This window comes from Periplaneta americana, chromosome 10 (genome assembly GCF_040183065.1).
Source record: "Periplaneta americana isolate PAMFEO1 chromosome 10, P.americana_PAMFEO1_priV1, whole genome shotgun sequence".
In the NCBI taxonomy this organism is placed as follows: Eukaryota; Metazoa; Arthropoda; class Insecta; order Blattodea; family Blattidae; genus Periplaneta; species Periplaneta americana.
In genome coordinates this window covers 165792415-165815999 of record NC_091126.1, presented here as the reverse complement: position 1 = coordinate 165815999, position 23585 = coordinate 165792415, and positions in this window count along the sequence as shown.

The window sequence follows — 23585 nt, the reverse complement described above, 5'->3', positions numbered from 1 at the left end:
TTTATAAATTTGTTCTAGATTTGATACGCCAAATTCCTGAAAAATTAATTTTGTTGGGTAATCAAACGGTTTATATAGACAAATTTTGATAATTCTTTTTTGGAGCAGATTTAAAGGACGGAGAGTCGATTTTGCCATTCCTCCCCAACCTAAAATACCATACTGAATTATTGATTGAAACAGAGCTAAGTACACAGTACGCAGAAGATACTGTAATAAACATTAATATTTTCACTGTACCTCCAGCCTCCTGCATAATGCTAATGCCTTCATATAATAAACTACAGGTTTACTGATAGCGGAGTGTTGGACGGAGATGGGAGAACAGGCTGAGGCTTGTTTACTTTTCCCAGTCTGGTTGAAGATTTCGTATGTACTAGCACTGAAGCTGGGATAGTTGGGACTACATGAAGGTTTTGCGATATCGAGAACGAAATTCGATTGGAACAAATTTTTGAATATAAAAAAAAATTTATCTCTAAAAGGAAGCGAAAATAATCAAAATTGTACCAAACCTTTTTGTTTGCAATATCTCAAAAAATAACCTCCTCTGTATGTCTTTCTGTTCATTTTGCAATTGTCTTACTAGTGTTGGGATATTTTTATCTCGTGAGCCTGATGGAGCATATGAGGCTATAACTTGTACAGCTGATTACGAGTCATATAATAAAACTGCATTTTTTTAAGGGTATATGTACGCGAACGACCATAAATATTATAAGAAAATGCAAGCTCTAATTTTCTAAAATTTTATAAGAAAATGAACTCACAATTGGACAAAAATTACTATGTACCACAACAAGAATTATTAGAACTTAAATATCTGATAATAGTAAAAAAAAACGTTACTAATAATATTTTTCAAACCAGTTTTATCAAAGTATGAAAAAAAAAAATTCTGCAGTTACATCATTTGGTAACCATAACATTGTTATGGTCTCCCTGACATCTTTAATATTTTTCCTGCATATAAGAAACACTTATTTCTGAAATGTAGGCTACTCTCAGACATGTAGAATTGTTTATTTTAATACAATTAATTTTTTATTTGTCCTGTATACAATATTTTAAAATTTACATAATATTTTGTGACCTAATTTTTCTATTTTCAAAGAAATGGGCATTATTGTAGTCTACCTTTTGCTTAAGTGCATGTTATATCAGAGTACAAAATTTCAGAAATCTATTTCTAATGGTTGTGGAGTTATGAAATAATATTTGTGAAAATTTTCAAATTTTGGAAAATTTAATTCATAGTAAATAGTGAATTCTAAAAAATTTTATTAGTAGTAACCTTTTTACACTTTTATCAGATATTTAAGTTCTAATAAGTCTTGTTGTGGTACCTTGTAATTTTTGTTCAATTGTGAGTTCATTTCCTTTCAAAATTTTAGAAATTTAGAGCCTGCATTTTCTGATAATATTTGTGGTCATTCACGTACACATACCCTTAAAACAGAAAGATTTTGACTGTATCTGTAGCCTCCTTCCTAACGCTAATGCCTCAGTAAATTATACTGCAAACATGTGTATGTGTGCACATCCCCATTTAAGTTTTCAGAAATGGCAATATTTGACTTGAATGCAATGTGTAATACTTCTCGTGTAGCTACTGAAGTACCTAGCAGCGACAACTTCTTTGAATGATGTGTGGCACATCTTTTACCATTATCCACCTACAGCTACTGCAATGTTGCTGGTACCAATCATTTTCACTGCTTCCTTTATAGCTTTCAACATCGAAGCTTCAATAATAACCTAATAGAGTAAGCCTATACAATTTTTTGCCTGCTTCCAGTCCTCTCTCAATATACCTCATAACTAGACTTCGATTTTTTTTTTTAGTGGGTTATTTTACGACGCTTTATCAACATCTTAGGTTATTTAGCGTCTGAATGAGATGAAGGTGATAATGCCAGTGAAATGGGTCTGAGGTCCAACACCGAAAGTTACCCAGCATTTGCTCATATTGGGTTGAGGTAAAACCCCGGAAAAAACCTCAACCAGGTAACTTGCCCCGACCGGGAATCGAACCCGGGCCACCTGGTTTCGCGGCCAGACGCTCTAACCGTTACTCCACAGGTGTGGACACTTCAAAGTTCAGGTCCCCGTGGAGGAGATATAGGTTTACTGATAGCGAAGTGTTTGACGGAGATGGGAGAACAGGCTGAGGCTTGTTTACTTTTCCCAGTCTGGTTGAAGATTTCGTATGTACTAGCACTGAAGCTGGGATATTTGGGACTACATGAAGTTTTTGCGATATCGAGAATGAAATTCGATTGGAACAAGTTTTTAAATATAAAACAATTTTTATCTCGAAAAGGAAGCAAAAATTATCAAAATTGTACCAAACCTTTTTGTTTGCAATATCTCAAAGAATAACCTCCTCTGTATGTCTTTCTGTTCATTTTACAATTGTCTTACTAGTGTTGGGATGTTTTTAACTCGTGAGCCTGATGGAGCATATGAGGCTATAACTTGTACAGCTGATTACGAGTCATATAATAAAACTGCATTTCTTTAAGGGTATATGTACGCGAACGACCATAAATATTATAAGAAAATGCAGGCTCTAATTTTCTAAAATTTTATAAGAAAATGATCTCACAATTGGACAAAAATTACTATGTACCACAACAAGAATTATTAGAACTTGAATATCTAATAAAAGTATAAAAACGTTACTAATAATATTTTTCAAACCACTTTTATGAAAGTATGAAAAAAAAAAAAAAATTCTGCAGTTACATCATTTGGTAACCATAACATTGTTATGGTCTCTCTGACATCTTTAATATTTTTCCTGCATGTAAGAAACACTTATTTCTGAAAAGTAGACTACTCTCAGACAAGTAGAATTGCTTATTTTAATACAAGTAATTTTTTATTTGTCCTATATACAATATATTAAAATTTACATAATGTTTTGTGACCTAATTTTTCTATTTTCAAAGAAATGGGCATTATTGTAGCCTACTTTTTGCTTAAGTGCATGTTATATCAAAGTACAAAATTTCAGAATTCTATTTATAATGGTTGTGGAGTTATGAAATAATATATGTGAAAATTTTCAAATTTTGGAAAATTTAATTGAAAGTAAGAAGTGAATTCTAAAAAATAGTATTAGTAATCTTTTTATACTTTTATCAGGTATTTCAGTTCTAATAAGTTTTGTTGTGGTACCTTGTAATTTTTGTCCAAATATGAGTTCATTTCCTTATAAAATTTTAGAAATTAAGAGTCTGTAGTTTCTGAAAATATTTGTAGTCGTTCACGTACATATACCCTTAAACTTTTCACTCTCGGCTGTAGCCACTTTAGTGCTACATAATTATAATACGTCAATGTTTGTATCAAATGTTCTTATGGTATTTTAAAAGTTAAAGCTCCTGCTACCAAGGGGGTTGATAGGATTACCCCACTGATAGTTTTTCAGTATTATTTTCATTTTTATCCATATTTATTTTTGAGATTCCACGTATGTTACACGTCTATTAACATTTTGAAATATGAATAACCCAAATAATTATTCTACTTTAAGAAGTAATCCGCACTATTGAAGTGAGGTGAACTGTAACCCCCCCTTGGTAGTCTGTGTCATGAAAATTCCAAGATATGAAATTTAATTTGTAGCTTGATTTTGTATATGTTGAGTTTGTCTGTTTCCAAATTATTTTATTGTGTGTTATTTATATCACCATTCAAATTGATGTTTATATCATCATGTGTATCATGGCCCTTGGGTCCATTTTTTTAAATATTTTTATTTCTGTCTGTCATGGTTATTCTAAGAGTGATTTTGTTGGATATAATATATTATTAGTAGAAACCTTTTCCCAAATATTCATTGTAATATAGATAGTGTTCAAATATCTGAATAAAAAGGAACTAAAATTTATTTTCTTAGATTTTTATTTTTAATTATTTATTTTTAGAGTTTTCAACGACTTTTTAGGGATTTTATTGTATTATAAACAAATGTCTTGGTGATGTTCATGGTTGTATAGATGGTATTTGAATATTTAAATAACAACACAAATACCTTGAATGTTTTCAAATTCATTTTATTGTATTGCGACTTTCATTACATGAAATTTCTTTTCCACCTTGTCAAAAGTATATAGTATTGAGTACGCCTTGAAATGGACGGATGCAAGTTTAACTTTACAGATATGTTTTCTCATAGTGTTAACATCATCAATAACATATTCTGAAGTTGATTCATTTTGATCGCTTTCAACAAAATGGAATGTGACTTGAATCACACTGTATTTTTAAAAAGTGGAAAATTATTTTAAATTTTTACATTTTCTGAAGTCCATAGTCAAAAATATATACATTTATAAATATTCCAAATGCTTAACAAAGATTGGTGTATGATACTGATGGGGATAATTGTATTACCCCACTTCGTAGTAATAAAATTTGAAAAATCTTGGCAGCAGAGGAGTTAACAAGGTACTGGGCCTATAAATATCAATTCAAACATTTCCATCCATGTCAAATAATTGTGTGAGCCATCAGCCTATATGTAACGAGTTTTCTAATGGGTAAGAAAATAGTCTACACAATACATAAGTCAGCAGATTAATTTAATTTAAGAAATAACAAACTAATTTCTTGAAAAAAAAAAAAAACATTACAATTTCAATCAAGTGAAATTTCAAAGAACTAATTTACCATAACTGGACTGAGCGTAATTTTTAGAAAGAACTAAATACATAATTAAGATACATGAAATATTTAAACTGAAACTGATCAATGCAAAAACCAATAACTGGACGAATATTGGTTTTCATTATCTCTACTTAATGCAGAGAACTAAGGGCTCATCACCTTTTGCCTCTTCATGCTGCAAAACTACTTCCTCGAATAACGTATCATCATCTATTTCACGTCCATCGCAAGTCAGGCCAATCTGTAATGAAAACATTGCTATAAAATACAATTATTTGTATAAGAACTTTCTTGTGTTAAATTTTAACGTACCTTGTTAACAGGTTTCGACCTATTTTCGGTCATCTTCGGAACTGGTCGTTGTTGGTCTTGGCGCCTCTTGTTTCCTGTGTGGGTGCGTTCGTAGTGTAGAGTCAAAGAGTGTATGTGTTTTGAAATTGAGTTGTGTGTTGAGAATATCGTTGGGTTGTGTTTTCGTGTGTCTGTATATTTCATATTGTTCTAGTGTGTTGAGTTACTGGCTTTTTGGTTGGATGTGCAGTATTTCGATGTCTCTGTAGGTGTGGTTGGCATTTGTGATATGTTCTGCATATGTGGAGGTGTTTTGTAATTTTGTTATGGCTGTGATGTGTTCTTTGTAACGTGTTTGAAATGATCTGCCTGTCTGTCCTATGTAGAAGTTGTTGCAGGTGTTACATTTGAGTTTGTATACGCCTGTGTGGTTGTATTTGTTTGTGTTTTGAGATGTTTTTGTAGAGTGTTATTTGTTCAATTTCAAAACACATACACCCTTTGACTCTACACTGCGAACGCACCCACACAGGAAACAAGAGGCGCCAAGACCAACAACGACCAGTTCCGAAGATGACCGAAAATAGGTCGAAACATGTTAACAAGGTACGTTAATATTTAAAACAAAGTTCTTATCATACATATTCCGAAGTGATAAAGTGTTAAAAGTTGTGTAATCAAGATGTACAATTATTTGATTACAAAAAATACTGGCGTTACATCTAAACTACAAAAGAGAGACATAGGCTACATTCAGTTCTCTGGTTTGCTACCAGACTAGCTTGCTTATGTGGTGCCATATCAGTAGCGGCTGGTGACTGAAATTCTTGGCAAGGCCTGAAGTAAATAGTGTAAGTAAGAAGCACGGTTCTTAAGCAAGGATCAGAAAATAAATATAACAAATCTTCTTTGACGAGCATTTTTTTTTGTCATCGAGAAGACCTCTTCATCCAAATATTTTTTCCGTTGCAGAAAGGAGGATATTGTCTTGATTTTAATGTTAATTAATTGTTTTTATATATTCCCAAGGATGTCAGTCGAGATCTCTTCGTAATTTGTTGCCAGAAATTCAAAGATTAGGAAATGATGGAATACTCGATAACTCACTGAGATCAAACGTTTAATTTCTTATCGCTGCTTCAGTCTTATTCTGACTAACCTATTTAAGGGGAAATGGACGTTATCGCATTCAAAGTAATGGTAAAAATAGCCTATCTTCAAGCGGTCAGAATTGTAATACTATTTATCACAGCTCTTTCATTTTTTTAGTGATATATGTATACACATTAAGCTTTAAAATGAAAGAAGAATGATTAATCTAGTGTAAATCTTACCCTTAAATTAATTTTTGAATTTAATCATATTTTTTATATAAATTCACTACATGCCTGTGATTAGGTACACTCTATTCACTTATCATAGAACACATTGAATTAAAATTTTGGCCACTTACTGCTAATAGATACTAAAATATACCCTACTAAAATTATTAAATTATCTGTAATATTATGAGCATACGGCTTATACTAATCTTCAATTCCTTTTTAATTTATTGACGGTGATGATTTCTATAAGCCCTATGCCCATAATATTATAGATACATGAATAATTTTAGTAGGGTATATTTTAGTATCTATTAGCAGTAAGTGGTCAAATTTTCAATTCAATATGTTCTATAATAAGTGAATAGAGTGTACCTAATCACAGACATGTAGTGGATTTATAAAAAAATTGTGCTTAATTAAAAAAATTAATTTAAAGATAAAGATTTACTCTAGAGTAACCATTCTTTTTCATTTCAAAGCTTAATGTGTATACATATATCACTAAAAAAATGAAAGAGCTGTGATAAATAGTATTATATTTATGGCTGCTTGAAGAGAGGCTATTTTTACCATTATTTTGCATGCGATAATGACCAACTCCCCTTAACAAGGTACTCTGAGGAATGGAATTTAGAGATTTTAAAAATATAAAATATAGGCCCCTACCAAGATGAGCAAAAACTTATCCAACAAATGAGCCATTCAGAGCAGAAGTGGTGTAAGTCAAAAATGGATAATGAGGGTTAAAGTAAACATTCTGTAAAATTCAGCGCAAAGTAGCAATTAATATTGAATTTATTTAAACTATTAGTAGTCAGTGGATAGCACGAAGAACATATTAATTGCAACTTGCGCTGTGTTTTACAGAATTTTTACTTTAAACCTCATTAACCAATTTTGACTTACACCACTTCTGCTCTGAACGGCTCAAATGTAACATTTTAAAATTCCTTTTCAGCACTAAAAGTTACATTTATTCAGATCAAATTTCTGCACATTTATAGGACAAAACTAAAATTCTTTCAATCATTTATTGTCATAATCAAAGCTCGGAAGTTGGGGACTTGTGTCTTTGAACGTGGCTAAGCGACCGGACTTCAATGTCAACAAACTCCCGCTTCCAGCACGGAGGTACTGTCAGGTCTGCTATAAAAGTGGTTCCTGGCTGGAACAACATAATGATAATATTATGATTGGTTGAAACATCTAATTTTATAGCATATATATAAATAAACATGCAAAATACATCAAATTTACAGTTCTGCTCTGTACATTTCATTACAGTGTATGACTACATGCATTCGAAGATTTTCGAACCCATAAATTCTTCGTCTCTTAGTTAAACATGATTTGAAACGAAGGAAACTTATTTCCACGTCACATGAAGTGACGGGAGCAAACTTTAATTTTTTTATTTTATTTATTTTAACTAGCTACCTAGTGAGTACAAATTCCATTTATAAAATAAAAATGTTTCTAGCCACTACCGTAAGAGCCAGGCTCGTGTACGGTGTGGTCTTAGTGAATAAAAATAACATAAAATTTACAAGGACAGTTTACTAAATACAGTAATTAACTTAATTCAAACCAATAAGTACAACACAAGAGCAAGAATAAAGAAGAAAGAGAAAACGAGAGAAAAATACACATTTAATATAAATTGACAATCCGACAGAAGCCAGTGATATTCAATAAAAACATGAATATAGTCGATAGAAATAAAAGGTAAAAAAGTACATTTGTTACTATTATATATCATGGATAATTTTACAAAATTCTTTTTTAAAAGTTTCAATTTTAAAAAATTTCAAATTTGGAAAATGGTTTGAAATTTTATTATAAAGTCTTGGGCCTAAATAAAATACTGAATATTTCACTGTCACTGTTTCCTGTTCGATTTTCAGCAGATCTCGTATCTGAGAAAGATAAGTATATCCTAAATTTTTCTCGCAAATAGTTTTCAATTAGTGTATCACTACTAGGGAAGGTCCCTCTACGACTTGATCCATGGCTATGGACAAATTCTCCATCAATTTAAAGGACTGCAATGTCTTTCAATGAATGCCCGTTTCCAGCTCTAGTTTATGTGTGGTACAACTTACAAGATATAAACTCTGCATTAGAAGAAAATAATGTATCTCCTTAGAATTCCTCCACGAAATTCTGTACCTAAAATTTAAGAAATGCATTTTCAAACTTCCATAACACCCATTCGAATAACACGTATTTCCTAATTCCTCAAACAGACCGTTTACCTGTAATTCTCTTAATATCATTGGCTTCGACGTGACACAGTTTATTCGTTCGTCTTCTTGCCATTCGATGTGACCACTTTCTTAGTACAAACGACTGTCCCTGAGCACTTGCAGCGTGAGCTTTGTTTACGTTATGCCTGTAACCTTACTCAAGCACACGACACACAAGTCCCCAAGATCCGAGCTTTGGTCATAATACACTGCGTTCTTAAATTGATTGAGAATATTGGGAATTAAATCAATGGTTTTCCCAAAACATGCTGTGAAATGTTTCGTATAAAACAATTTTTATCTCAGAAAGGAAGTAAGAAAGAGCAAGATGTATTGAACTATTTCGATTGAATTATTCCAAGGAATGAACCTCTGAAATTAATGTCATTACTTACGGATAATTCTGTATACGTATATCGTCGTTGTTCCGGCAATAACTCCTACGTGAAATATTTATCGATTTTCAGATTTTTGCTCTATTAAATAACTTAAATAGTGATACAGCAAATAATAAAATCTCCTATATGTAATTATAGCCTATTTCTTTGTTTCGAAAATGTAAGAATTCACAATCCCCTATGTACGACTGCAATAGGATGAATAAATGTGTTTTTTCCTCATACTGAAAAATTGTATATTTTGCACGTAGGAGTTATTGTAGGAACAACGACGATATGTATAGGGACATCATTTTATTTTTACTAACATTTTTAATATCAACCTGGCTATATCTTTGGATTAAAGGTCTAGAACCGGAAACACCGTTTGCTCCCCCTTCCACGACTGGAGTTCGATGTTACTGGCGTAAAATACAAACCACTAGGAGGGAAGAAAAGTAGTTCATCCATTTACGTAAACTAGGAAATATCACGATTTTGAGTTTGATAATTTTCATTAGGTTTTTCTTTAATCAAAATACAGTACTGTATTAACACTTAGTGTTTTTACTCACGAATTGAGCTATCCATTCGGACGTATTAATTATGCAGTGTATACTGTTACAACACATTAGCATACACTTTAGAGAATAAAGTTAAATTGAAAAATAATCATAATATGGATATTCAAACACATTTTTGAAAATGGTGGCCGTTCATTTGATACAGGCTTCAGTTCTAATGTGCATATTATCGCACTATAAACTATTGTACCTAATTCCAATTACTAGTTTCATCCTTCGTACGAGTAACTCATGTTGAAATTATTCTGTACCTACTCTATAAAAGAGTACCTTACGTACTGTAAATTCAATATTCACTTCTGCCCGATCCGAAAAGATAAAATTACTTAGAAATGCAATCTACTGTCCGTCCAAGTGGTTTTGTCGCAGGGTCGTAGAAAGGGGAGGGAAAGCACGTGACAGTTAATTACTTAACGAGGCCCTTTTATTTAAGTTATTTTAAACAGTTGCATAATATTACGTAGACGTCCAATTCCTAACAGACATTAATGTTTTCAGAAAAGAGCTAAGACAGCCCAGCTACTAGACTTTACAGAGATGCGAACAGAAGCAGGTGGGAGAAACCAGGATGCGACGTAGACAAATGGACGACAGTACCTGTGCGAAAATATGATTCAATATTGAAAGCTCTTTCGTCACTGGAAAACGCGAACATATTTCTGGAACGTACTATACTCACTAACTCAGTACTGCATATGCGGCCTTGGTTCTGTGTGGAGAACAATTGAAAGTTTACTAGTAGAGGGGGTGGGAGTGAAGTACATTAAAAAACTCAGGTACAATAAAAATTGAAGTAAAAATAAAATGATGTCCCTGTATAATTTAACATGAAAACTGCTGTAAAGTGACAGATGTTACGAAAGTGAGATAGCTCAAACACATCTGAACAGCAGATAGGCCTATAGAAACCACTACTTACGTTGTCCCGCAATTCCTTGGCAATGGAAAATTTATATGCCGCCAAAGCTTTGATATTCTCTCCTGTTAAATGTGGCTCCAAATACAGATTCGCCCAACCTACTACTTTCCCGGCTGGATCCAAACGGTGCACCCGGACTTTCTTCGCCATTTCCTGAAAATTTAAACTAAACATATTATTTCGTCTATGTTTTTACTGCAGGAACACACAAATCTTATTCCTCTAATGGTTTAACGATTATGGCGATGAGTATAGTGTATTGCCTCAGTTGCTGTTATACCTCACATTTAAAAATGAGTTGGAAATAATAATGATAATAATAATAATAATAATAATAATAATAATAATTTTAAATGCATTAGCAGCTTCAGCAATGAAATAATCTACAATTTCACTATCTGCAACACCAAAACAACTTGTGCTCATGTATGTACCACTCTATTTCGTGATCAATATCATCATCATCATCATCATCATCTCTAACTAATATCTTATTCTGTCCTGAAAATGTTCAGTTAAACTTGTGTTGTAATAAGCAGTTGACATTATTGTACTTGTTGAATTTAGTCATAATTTACATTTTCGCAGTGGCGGCTCCTGCGTATTTCTTAAGAGGAGGAACGAAGGTAACAGGACGAAATGACACCTTCTTGAATGATACATGCTACAAATTAGCCAACATGCATACATGTAAGACCAGGTAGTGTTGGGGTTGGTCTTCCCTTCTGTATAGCAATAATCTGTTCTTGTAAACTGAGTTTCCTAAATTTTCCAAAATATATAATGTTTTCACTTCCATTCATTGTCGAATAATTGCACAAATTGCACAAGGAAATTCACCTCGCAGCAATTTTCGAGCACACTACAGCATCACACGTGTTGGAAGACACTATAGCTACTAACACGTAATCGGAACCGCGAAAATGGGAATGGGAAATAATCTAAGGAAAGCGAGAACACTGGACCCACCCACGTGGTCTGTGTTGTCACATGTACATTTTACAAGTTCAGTATCACATGCTTTTGAAGAAAATCAGTTCTTTTAAAGTCACACTACCATTATTGTTCAAAGTTGCCGGTGGCCAATTAATTTTTTATGTTAAAAATAATGTAGTTTGGAGTACTACTTTCAATTTCAAATATATTTGTACAAAACTGACAACTTGGCTGTTGACCTGTCTAGTACCTACAAAATGAATGGAAATGAATCTCAGGGGCCAAAAAGATCTGCGACACTAACGTAGAACTACTTCCTCTTTGTTTTATATAAACCCGACTTTAACTTTCAAATATCCTTGAAAGTTTCAAACCATGAATAGTAGCTTATATAAAGTGAAATGAATAATTTTGGATTTATAATTAAATAAAAGAAATATATGGTGTCTTTCATAGCGTTGCGTTAAAACTGTTTATTGTGCCTCCTCCTAGATGTGTTATAGTCTGGTTGAATGCAAGATCGTTAGATGGCACGGTCAGTCGGTTTCTATTTCCCGCCCATGCGCTGATTCAGAGGAGGATCTCCTCCCTCTCCGTGCATTTACTCGCTTTAAAACTCTGCTTCTTTCTCTGGCCGCTAGTGCGCTGTTGTCTATGTGTGCTTACTGCAGTAAAGTAGGAATGGATTGACTTTCCTCCCTACAAACAATCTCGCATCTTTCTCACAGTTTTCTAGCAGCACATGAGCGCGCGTCGTTTAAAACTCGATCAACCGAGGTTTTCTTATAGCTGTGAACTTAAAAATGATCGAATCTTCCTTGAATTTTGAAGGCACATATTTTATTTGGTATTTACTTTCAAAAGAAGGAAAATGTGAGGAGGACGTTCCTCCCTTCCCTCCCCCGAGAAACCGCCACTGAATTTTTGATCCTATTTGGAGATGCTTCGTGAAAAGTATTTCAAATGTAAACTTTGAAATCATTGGGCCTACATGAATCCTTTTGCAATTTTCAGCTGGTATTGTACAGAGTTTCGTTTTGTCTATACCTTCTATACCGCCAGTTTCTGAAATGGAGTTTCGTTTTATTCGAAAGGGTTCTTATATTGAGTAATTCGAATAGTATTGCTCCTATTATATTGGACAATCTTGGTTTTCCTCCAAGTTCTTCAGTTCTTTGTTTAACTTTGTGAATATGATTATTGTATGAAATATTTTCGGATATAGTAATACAACACTCCTTCGGAAGCAAAATATTGCTGGCTACATTCACACTTGAAGGAATAAGTTATTCTTTAAACTGTGATCCAAAATGTTTAAAATTTGTTCGGATCAAATACTAATTTCGAAATTTCTACTATAAAGGGTGTTTCAAAAATAGAGGGCATACTTTCAGGTATGTATTCCTCACATGTAGACAATACAAAAAGTTCATTACAACATGTGTCCGAAAATCCTTGCTTTCCGAGTTATGGCCCTCAAAACAGTGATATTCACCGGAACGTTTTTCTTCCCGCAGATAGGTGCCGTGACAGAAGATATTAACAGAGGACACTCTAACAGTTGATTCCGAGGCGAAGAGTACACTGAGTGTTGTGTTTGGCGTTGTACTTGCGACATGTACTGAAATCAGGAGCTGGCAGAAGTGCACTTCATGTACGGTAAGGCGAACGGCAATGCTGCGCTGGCTCGTCGTTTGTACCAGGAGAGGTGCCCTAATCGATGGATAGGTAGAGGTGGCCCAATTGTTTGGCCTCCACGCTCACCTGATTTCAACCCTATTGATTTCTACTTGTGGGGCCATTTAAAATCATTATTGTATTCGTCTCCGGTGCCTGACATGGAATCCCTTCGGAATCGAATTGTGGCAGGTTGTGAGGAAATACGCATTACTCCTGGAATTTGGGATCGTGTCCGCAGGGCCATGTGACATCGATGTGAGGCCTGTATTCAATCAGGAGGTGGACATTTTGAACATCTGTTGTAAAGACAACTACCTGCGGGAAGAAAAACGTTCCGGTGAATATTACTGTTTTGAAGGCCATAGCTCGGAAACCAAGCATTTCCGGACACCTGTTGTAATTAACTTTTCGTACTGTCTACATATGGGGAATATATACCTGAAATTATACCCTCTATTTTTGAAACATCCTGTATATACGTAGACTAATTATATCATCATTTCACCTTAATTGTCATTAACGTGTACATTTGCAGATCGTAATTTCCACTGATATTTAACATATATTTCTGCAAATGCTAATATTTGAAGTGTGTAGCCTACTTTTTTATTTAAAAAGAAAGATAGGCTAATTGGGAATAGCTTGCAGTGAATCAAAATTACAATCCTTAATTGAAGGGTTCAGACCCATAGTGGGCCAAGCGCCATTTATTAAAAACGGAGAAAGCAAGAGTTAAAGTTAAGTGAATACTTACTTACTGGCTTTTAAGGAACCCGGAGGTTCATTGCCGCCCTCACATAAGCCCGCCATTGGTCCCTATCCTGAGCAAAATCAATCCATTCTCCATCATCATATCCCACCTCTCTCAAATCCATTTTAATATTATCTTCCCATCTACGTCTCGGCCTCCCTAAAGGTCTTTTTCCCTCCGGCCTCCCAACTAACACTCTATATGCATTTCTGGATTCGCCCATACGTGCTACATGCCCTGCCCATCTCAAACGTCTGGATTTAATGTTCCTAATTATGTCACGTGAAGAATACAATGCGTGCAGTTCTGTGTTGTGTAACTTTCTCCATTCTCCTGTAACTACATCCCTCTTAGCCCCAAATATTTTCCTAAGTACCTTATTCTCAAACACCCTTAATCTCTGTTCCTCTCTCAAAGTGAGAGTCCAAGTTTCACAACCATACAGAACAAAGTTAAGTGAATACTATAGTTTAATGAAGATTGACATATGATTTAGTTTTAATGTGTATACTTCATATCATTTGCTGTATGTTTCCGTTGAATTATGGTAATAACTTCATTTTAACCCTTGTTTTCTACGCTTTTAGTAAATGGCGCTTGGTCCACTATGGTTCTGAACCCTTCAATTATCCATAATCTTTCACAAAAGAAATAATATTAATGTTTAAATTTTTTTCTCCCTTGTATGGAGGAAGAATCTGAAGGCTTATAAATATTTTCCTGTATATTTTTTTCCCCTGGTATTCAATATTTAACCTCGTTTGAATTAATTTATTTTCAGATAAATTAAAGATGTGTCATCTTATAACATCGCCTCTTCCCATAGCTGCCGTAGGAATATTAATGTAAGTATCTGAAACCATTGAAATTTCGTTTTATCAATGGAGATAGACATTATAAGGAAATCTATTACTTAGTATCATATACATGCTGAGGCCTATATCGAAGCCAGCATCATTCTTACTAGAAAAAAATTGCACGAGCCTCTGAAAATGAAAAACATGAATGACACATTTGTATGCAAGCTTCCCTTTTTTCAGTCTTAGGCCTACTTTCATTAAAGGAAACATAATAGTACCAATTTTCCATTACTACATGAAAATTATTTTGAAAAATTTGTTTTTAACCCTCACATATTTCATGTCTTTGTTTGTATGTTGTGAGAGGTGTTTAGTTGCACAGAAAATACTAGACGTGACATTTGTTAGACAAATACGTGACGTTGGTAATGGTTAAAAATTACTGTTGTGGGATTTAATCGATACATTTTTGTTGTAAGATTAATCGATCAAAACTATTTAATCGAATAATCGAGTCGATTAAAATTAATCGGTTGTAGTTGATATTAATTATTATTTTAATATAAACTCGTATTAAAATTTCGACAAAATTTCTCTCTCGGAAATTGCTTACTTGAAAGCACAATAGTACTGTTATTTTCTAACTGTAAACCAGGTAGCGTAGGGAAAATCTTTGCACAAACACTTCAGTGACCTAGTCCACCTCTATTGGAAGCTGAAACATAGTGAAAAACCTTAATTAATTCCATGTTGAATCTTTCGTACACTACTTTTAACACTTGAATATAAATACAGTAGCGTGCAAATTAATCCGAACACGATATATTTTTACATTTTCTGTCATTGTTGGCCTCACAGCTGCTCATACCGCTTTAATTGACATCTGTAGTACGTGTAATTCCATTCTTGAAGGTTTGTCATTTTTTTTATAATATGTGACTTTTGCCTGTCGTTTTGTACTTATAAGAATTTCAGTTGTGTTGAAGACTTAATACTGCAATCCTGTGTACATTCTGTCGTCTTCACAAATGGATACAACTCCACGAAAACGGTCTAAAATTATAACATTAGCAGAGCATTCTTCTATGACACAGAGGCAAATTGCTGCAGAATGTCACATCGGTTGGGCTACTGTTAATTCGATCATAAAACGATACAGGGAGATTGGATCCATCACACCCCAGAAAAAAGGAAACTGTGACCGGAAAAGGAAGACTTCACCTGCAGATGATCGTTTAATTGTCAGGAAAAGTAAATTAAATCCTAGACTAACTGCTGTCGACTTAACCTGCGAGTTAATGACTACCACTGGGGTGAATATTCACGTCACAACAGTGCGGCGTAGGCTTTTGGAAGCTGGACGAAGGGCTCGTAAGCCTATTAAGAAGCAACTGCTAACCCCTGTTATGTGCAAAAAACGCTTAATGTGGGCAAAATTACATCAACACTGGACAGTGAATGACTGGAAGAATGTACTTTTTCCGATGAGTCTCATTTCGAGGTCCATGGCCACCGTGTTTCTTACGTACGGAAAGGATCCGAAAAAGTAACAGCAGCTCATCTCCAACAAGCACCCAAATACCCCCCTAAAGTAATGTTTTGGGGTTGTTTTACACATGAAGGGCCTGGAGCATTAATACCTATCAAGGGAATGATGAATTCTGACAAATATATTCACTTATTGGAAACCAGAATCGTACCCCAGCTGCAAAAATCATTTCCGGATGGCAGAGGTGTGTTCCAACAAGACCTGGCACCATGCCATACGTCTCGAAAAACCACAGATTTCTTCAAAAAGAAGAATATTCAGGTTCTCCCCTGGCCAGGCAACTCACCCGACATCAACCCCATTGAGAACTTATGATCAATTTGCAAAAGAAGAATGCAAAAAATGGATTGTTCTACAAAGGAGAAGATGATTTCTGCCCTCATTGGTGTATGGTTTCGCGATAAAGAAATGAAGAATATTTGTGGGAAATTAGTGGAATCCATGCCAAATCGTCTCAGAGCTGTTATTAGGATCAAGGGAGGCCACACAGATTACTGAGGTATGTCTTAGATCCTTTTTTTTTTATTCCGTTTGAATGTTTTTGCATAAGTAATTACGTTGTTCGGATTAATTTGCACGCTACTGTAATTGATTAAATGGCGGTAGTCTGCTAGCGTTTGCGTCGAGAGAGACAGATAGAGAGAGCAAGGCAGCGTACAATATTGCCACATCGTACTTCACGCGCACGTGCAATACAAATAGCGCAGGAGAGAATTCAAATTATCAAAAGACAATAATGACCTTAGCCGTTAATTTCTGTAAGCATGACACCAAACAAACCCTCTTTCCTTCACTAACAATATTCTTTGCACGGTTCTCAATCCCACGCCCTATGCTTCTGCAGTCGTTTCTTGCACGTTGGAAACGTTGCAGCCAGCATCAAGATGGCCGGCAACGTTCTGCTCATCAACGTTTTTAACCCTTCTCCGGGCAACCTACTTTTGTAACGTTAATGGGCAAGGAGGGTCCGTCGGACCCACATGCCATTTTAATACATTGACAGAAGAAAATCATTTTATTGTACACGATATTAATCTTCTTTAATAATAATATTATTATAGTGACCAAAATATCCATGATAATATACATAAATCATATAATTGTAGTAGGTTTTTCATGCAATAAAAGAAACATGTTTAGTGTATGATCTAAAATTGTTTTTTACTTTCGTCGTAAAACACATTTACACAAATTTTAGATTTTCTCATTTCTAGCACACCATACAAGCTGCTCCATGGAATGTCATAATTAGTGTAATTTGCTTTGAGGTGTCCTGCAGTTACTAGTAGACCGAAAAATGGCCGCAATTCAGTGTCGTTGCAACACTTCCATGGGTGTGCAACATTTCTTTCTAAACACAGCCGCTCAGCCTCTTGATTATTATCTATGTCACTTATAACTGAATCAGTATAAAAATTGAAGGCATCAATAGATTTCCCAGGTGAAAGAGTGACTTTATTTATTGACCCTTTGATAATATTATGAGCCCTAGCTCGGCCTGTCGGAAAAGGCTGAGAGTTCCACGTGGTGCCATCTTTACCAAAGAAATTAGCAGTTTGAACAAATGCTTCCCCCCATATCCTAGTTCTAGACGGTCGAAACTAACCTCTTGTGGATCACATTGGTGATAACTGCTTTTCTCATTGATAGATAGATCCTCATCATGAGGGATTTCAGGGTCATATGGTGGCTCTAAATGATGATTACTAACTTCTGATGCTTCACTCTGATGATCAGATTTGCTATTATCGGCGTTATTGTCTGGATCATCTTTTCTTAGGTCAGGCTCTCTAATCAAATCCTGAATGGATTCTTCACACAAGTACTTACGCTGAGTCTGTCAGAACATTTGACCTAATTACAACTCTTCAGTACAACAGCATAACTAAGATGCATTCAAATATACTGTAACATCTAAAGACCGTATCTTTGTTTCTTTGACTTTCTTCTGCTTTTCCATAATAATTACTCCCATATAAAAATAAAGTAAAGGTGAGAGATTGTCACTTTTTCTATTATAAACTACACCGTATTATGGCTAGCATAACTTCACACTAACTTATTTATATTTATTATAATGCATAATTTGTCCATTTTTTTTAAATGTCATTGTTGTTGAGCTTCGGAATTAATTTTTCCAACATTCCATTGCCGTCAGATTATCACTGAATGGTTTCTAAGAATGAAACCTCGTTACGAAGTGAGAAACACCAATAAAATACACTATGGTCCAATAGACCCTGCATGCCCGGTTAAGACTTTAAAGAAGTAAAAGTGTTCTAGAACATTTGTGCAAAATACTACAATATTTTCCTTCTCACTAGCTATAAAAAACACAGAAATAAACAAAGTCATTAAATTTCAAGTAGGTAGAAATTATAGTTTTAATTTTATTCACAAAAATAGTAGTGCCAGGGCCCGACAGACCCTGGTTGCCTGGAGAAGGGTTAAAATAATTATACGCCTTAAACTCTATTTTCCGCGCCTGCCTGTGGAGTACTTGTCTTTTTACAGTCTCTTCTTTCATTTATTTATCTTACACAAACAGTAAATGTTCTTATTGAATGTATTGAAACACTCACACATGAACAAACGAACTCGAGAAGTACTTGTTACTGACTGATTCCGATTGGTTCTACTGTACAAGCTTGTGACGTCACATACCAGAAATGCTACGGCGCATATAGCAGCCGACCGCCTTCCGAAATGCTGTCTAGTCTAGCATATGAAATAAATACTTTTCTGGGATTCGTCCTCCTCATCCCTTATAAAATAGCCATGTCTACACTGTGTGCAAGTGAGAGCGTAACTATCTTCTTTTTCTAAAATCTGGTAATTCGATTACAATAGAGGCCAATTTTCTGTTTCGACCGCTGTATTTTGCAATTGCAGTTTCTGTACTGAGTTTGTATATGAATGTTATATGTTTAGTTTGATAAAGGAAAAAAATCAGTTTTCTGTGGTTTGTGAAATGTATAAACTCCATTATGTCATATGAGAATTTGAGAGGTAAACTCGGTAAAACGTTTGAATTTAAATTGAACGATCGTGGAGAAGTGCTTGAGAGAGAGAGAGAGAAAAAAACAAGATTTTTCGTGTTTAGTGATGCAGGAAACATTGTTACTAAACGTAGAGTGGCACTTAATTCGGAGCATGTGAATGCACTCACAGGTTTAAAGTGACTATTACACTTTTACTACGTCATACCACTTTTGACAAATAAAACGGTACGAAAGGACGTATTTCAACCAATCATGGCTGCTTATCGCACAATTTTATCGCATCCCTAGCATTTGTTTAATTTTATCGCGTCTCTAGCATTTGTTTCTTTGTTTGCCAACATTTCAAACTGCGCTGGTCTGGACGTCAAAAAAAAAAAAAAAAACAGAAAATTACAAACCACTCCAGTCGATGCACAGCAGTTTCAAATATGACTCGCATTGGCATGCAAGAACAAGAATTAATAAAGATCACTGGTCATACGTATGCATCTTCCCTGAAATCCTATTTACAAATAAATGAAGGGCACCATTCGGAAATCCTGAATAAGTTGAGGAATACACCATGTAGGCCTACATCAACGAGGTCCACTTCTTTTACGCACACGTCCAATATAACATCAACTGAACCACCAATCACTAAAACATTCAAATTTGAAAATTGTACATTCAGTAATTATTCCTTTTAAAATTATTCATGTTTATTTTTTATGTCATCGTCGTTAATTAAAACTTTTCTAACACTTATTTATATTATTCAGGTTATCAGAGATTGTTTAATATTAAGATTTATTGAAAATCATCTGTCAAGTGACGTTGATTACTGGGATTCGGATAATTGAAGTGGAATGCAACTGTTTTAATAAAAATGAAACTGAATCAACAAAGCCTTCTTGACTAGTAACACTGCCATCGTGATCTAGATCGAGAAGGTATTGCTAGTAATCGTCTACAGAGTTCAATGAAGATTCCATAGTGGCACAACTGATAGCAAGATAACAGCTAATCATAACACACTACTGCCATCTAGCATGCTTCTAGCGTAATATTTGTAATGTTGAGATGGTACAATAATACATTTGAAGACAGTTTTGTATTTTCGTAAGTCAATTAATATTTTATTGTATTGGAGTACTTCGTTACTTCTAATCTTTATATACGTTCTTCTAATCGTGTAATAGTCAATTAAATCCCACTCGAGTTTTGATTTTCTCTAGATAAATCAAAACCTCTAGTGAGATTACTGTTGATAAAATCATGGGTGAAGCAGTATTAACTAGGTGAGTCTACATACTGTTTGTTATTTATATTTGTCTAAAAAATTCCCGGAGAAATTGACACAATAAATTATAAGCCTCATAATAAATATGTTAGTAAGTAATTAAAAAAGTTGTTTTGTAATATAGCGATAAAATAGTCTATATACAGATATAAAACATTTAATACCTACTTATGCTTATCACAGAACACAAGTTAAATTTAACAATAATTGTGTATTACAGTAGGGTATATTAAAACATTTTTCAACTCGATCAAAACTCGATTAATCGATTAAATTCAAATGGTTAATTGATTAAATATTTTGACCGATCAACAGCACTATTAAAAATATATTGTCTAATGGTTATGAAACAGATTTTATTTTAAAAGTTTGGGTGTTAGAAACTTTTGGAACAAGAATGTTATGGTTTATTTAACGACGCTCACAACTGCAGAGGTTATATCAGCGTCGCCGGATGTGCCGGAATTTTGTCCCGCAGGAGTTCTTTTACATGCCAGTAAATCTACTGACATGAGCCTGTCGCATTTAAGCACACTTAAATGCCATCGACCTGGCCCGGGATCGAACCCGCAACCATGGGCATAGAAGGCCAGCGCTATACCAACTCGCCAACCAGGTCGACCTTTTGGAACATCTTGGACATCTGCATGAGGAGGACAGGCAACAAGAAGGGTTTGCAACTCCCGAGTATTATCATTGCACTCTGACGAATGGAACACATTGAGAGGTTTGCAAATTAAATCCTCACCCGTAGCTTAGAAGCTAGATGGACTCCTCCCTTCCTGACACTTCTTGCCGGACGAGAACGCGAGGCGCGGGTCCGATGCCTTGTTACATCACGAGACGGCCCGGCCTGTAGATGAGCTGCAGTTCTGGGTTTTGAAATTGACATCAGCCTCTTGTACAGGTTGACTCTCCCTTTCAAACCCTTCTTCTCGGCTCCGCTCTCGTCGGATGAGCTCTCTTGATCTGCAGGATGTAAGCGGGAATATATACTCAAAATTTTTTATGTGAACTATTCTTGCACGTAGCATAGGCTATGGTTAGGCCTACTTAACACTTGACTTAGGCCAATCTGTTTAGAATGTTATTATAGGCAACAAATACTTTTTTTTTAAATTCCTGAGAGTCCTGTAAGTTACATAGACCTCTTCTCATAAATAATCAAATATTATTGCAAAGGATTACAATATACGAAAAATTACTGTCAAATTTTGCGAAATTAAATACATACATAAGCCACATGTGTTTAAAGAGTACTTACTTACTGGCTTTTAAGGAACCCGGAGGTTCATTGCCGCCCTCACATAACCCCGCCATTGGTCCCTATCCTGAGCTAGATTAATCCATTCTCCATCATCATATCACACCTCCCTCAAATCCATTTTAATATTATCATCCCAACTACGTCTCGGCCTCCCTAAAGGTCTTCTTTCCTCCGGCCTCCCAACTAACACTCTATATGCATTTCTGGATTCGCCCATACGTGCTACATGCCCTGCCCATCCCAAACGTCTGGATTTAATGTTCCTAATTATGTCAGGTGAAGAACACAATGCGTGCAGTTCTGTGTTGTGTAACTTTCTCCATTCTCCTGTAACTTAATCCCTCTTAGCCCCAAATATTTTCCTAACCACCTTATTCTCAAACATCCTTAATCTCTGTTCCTCTCTCAAAGTGAGAGTCCAAGTTTCACAACCATAAAGACCAATCGGTAATACAACTGTTTTATAAATTCTAACTTTCAGATTTTTCGACAGCAGACTGGATGATAAATTTTCTCAAGCGAATAATAACAGGCATTTCCCACATTTATTCTATGTTTAATTTCCTCCCGAATATCATTTATACTTGTTACTGTTGCTTCCAGATATTTGAACTTCTCCGCATCTTCATACGATAAATTTCCAATTTTTATATTTCCATTTCGTACAATATTCTCGTCACGAGACATAATCATATACTTTGTCTTTTCGGGATTTACTTCCAAACCTATCTCTTTACTTGCTTCCAGTAAAATTCTCGTGTTTTCCCTAATCGTTCGTAGATTTTCTCCTAACATATTCACGTCATCCGCATAGACAAGCAGCTGATGTAATCCTATCAATTCCAAACCCTCTCTGTTATCCTGGACTTTCCTAATGGCATACTCTAGAGCAAAGTTAAAAAGTAAAGGTGATAGTGCAACTCCTACCTTTAGCCCAAAGTGAATTGGAAATGCATCTGACAGAAACTGACCTATACGAACTCTGCTGTACGTTTTACTCAGACACTTTTTAATTAATCGAACTAGTTTCTTGGGAATACCAAATTCAATAAGAATATCATATAAAACTTCTCTCTTAACCGAGTCGTTTAAAGAGTACAACATACATAAAGATAGGCCTACATATGAAGTGTAATATTTTAATTAACGGTATTATAGGGAAGTGTCTTTCTCTGCATTGCCAAATCTCAAACTCTTTACGTTCCTCTTAAATGCTCTTGAAAATAAATTATTTCAAGAACTCGTGTATAGTTCCTGGGGTAGCTCAGTCGGGAGAGCATTCATGCGCTAAGCGAAGGGTCCCGGGATCGATACCCGGCCCCGGAACAATTTTTCCTTGAAATTATTCAAACCTGTTTTACAGGGAGCTACTACCTGAAAGCCAGATTTGCATAAAATAGTAAATACTCGTGAAGGTCCTAGAAGATGAGAAGTCGCCATATCCCGCCTTTCTACCGGACATGAAATACTGGGCAAACACCTAATGAAGAGATGGACCGTCATCACCTGGGAAAGTGTCCAGCCCTCCACTCCTCCTCCGAAGTTGACCGTTACTGGGAAGCCAGGATGAATATGTGTTATTTGAGTAATCTGTAAAATTTTCCTGTTAATGTTTTTGTTTGTAATCAGTGACTTCATTGGTCATGTAGGCGTACTTGCTGTTTGTAAAATAAATTAAGAAATTATTTTTCTGTTTTTGTTTCTTTTTAGTCGGTTATTTAACGACGCTGTAACAAATACGAGGTTATTTAGCGTTGATGGGATTGATGATAGAGACATGAGACCCAGGATTCGCCATAGATTACCTGACATTTGCCTTACGGTTGAGGAAAAATCTCGGAAAGAACCAATCATGTAATCAATTCAAGCCGGAATCGAACTCGCGCCCGAGCGCAACTGCGG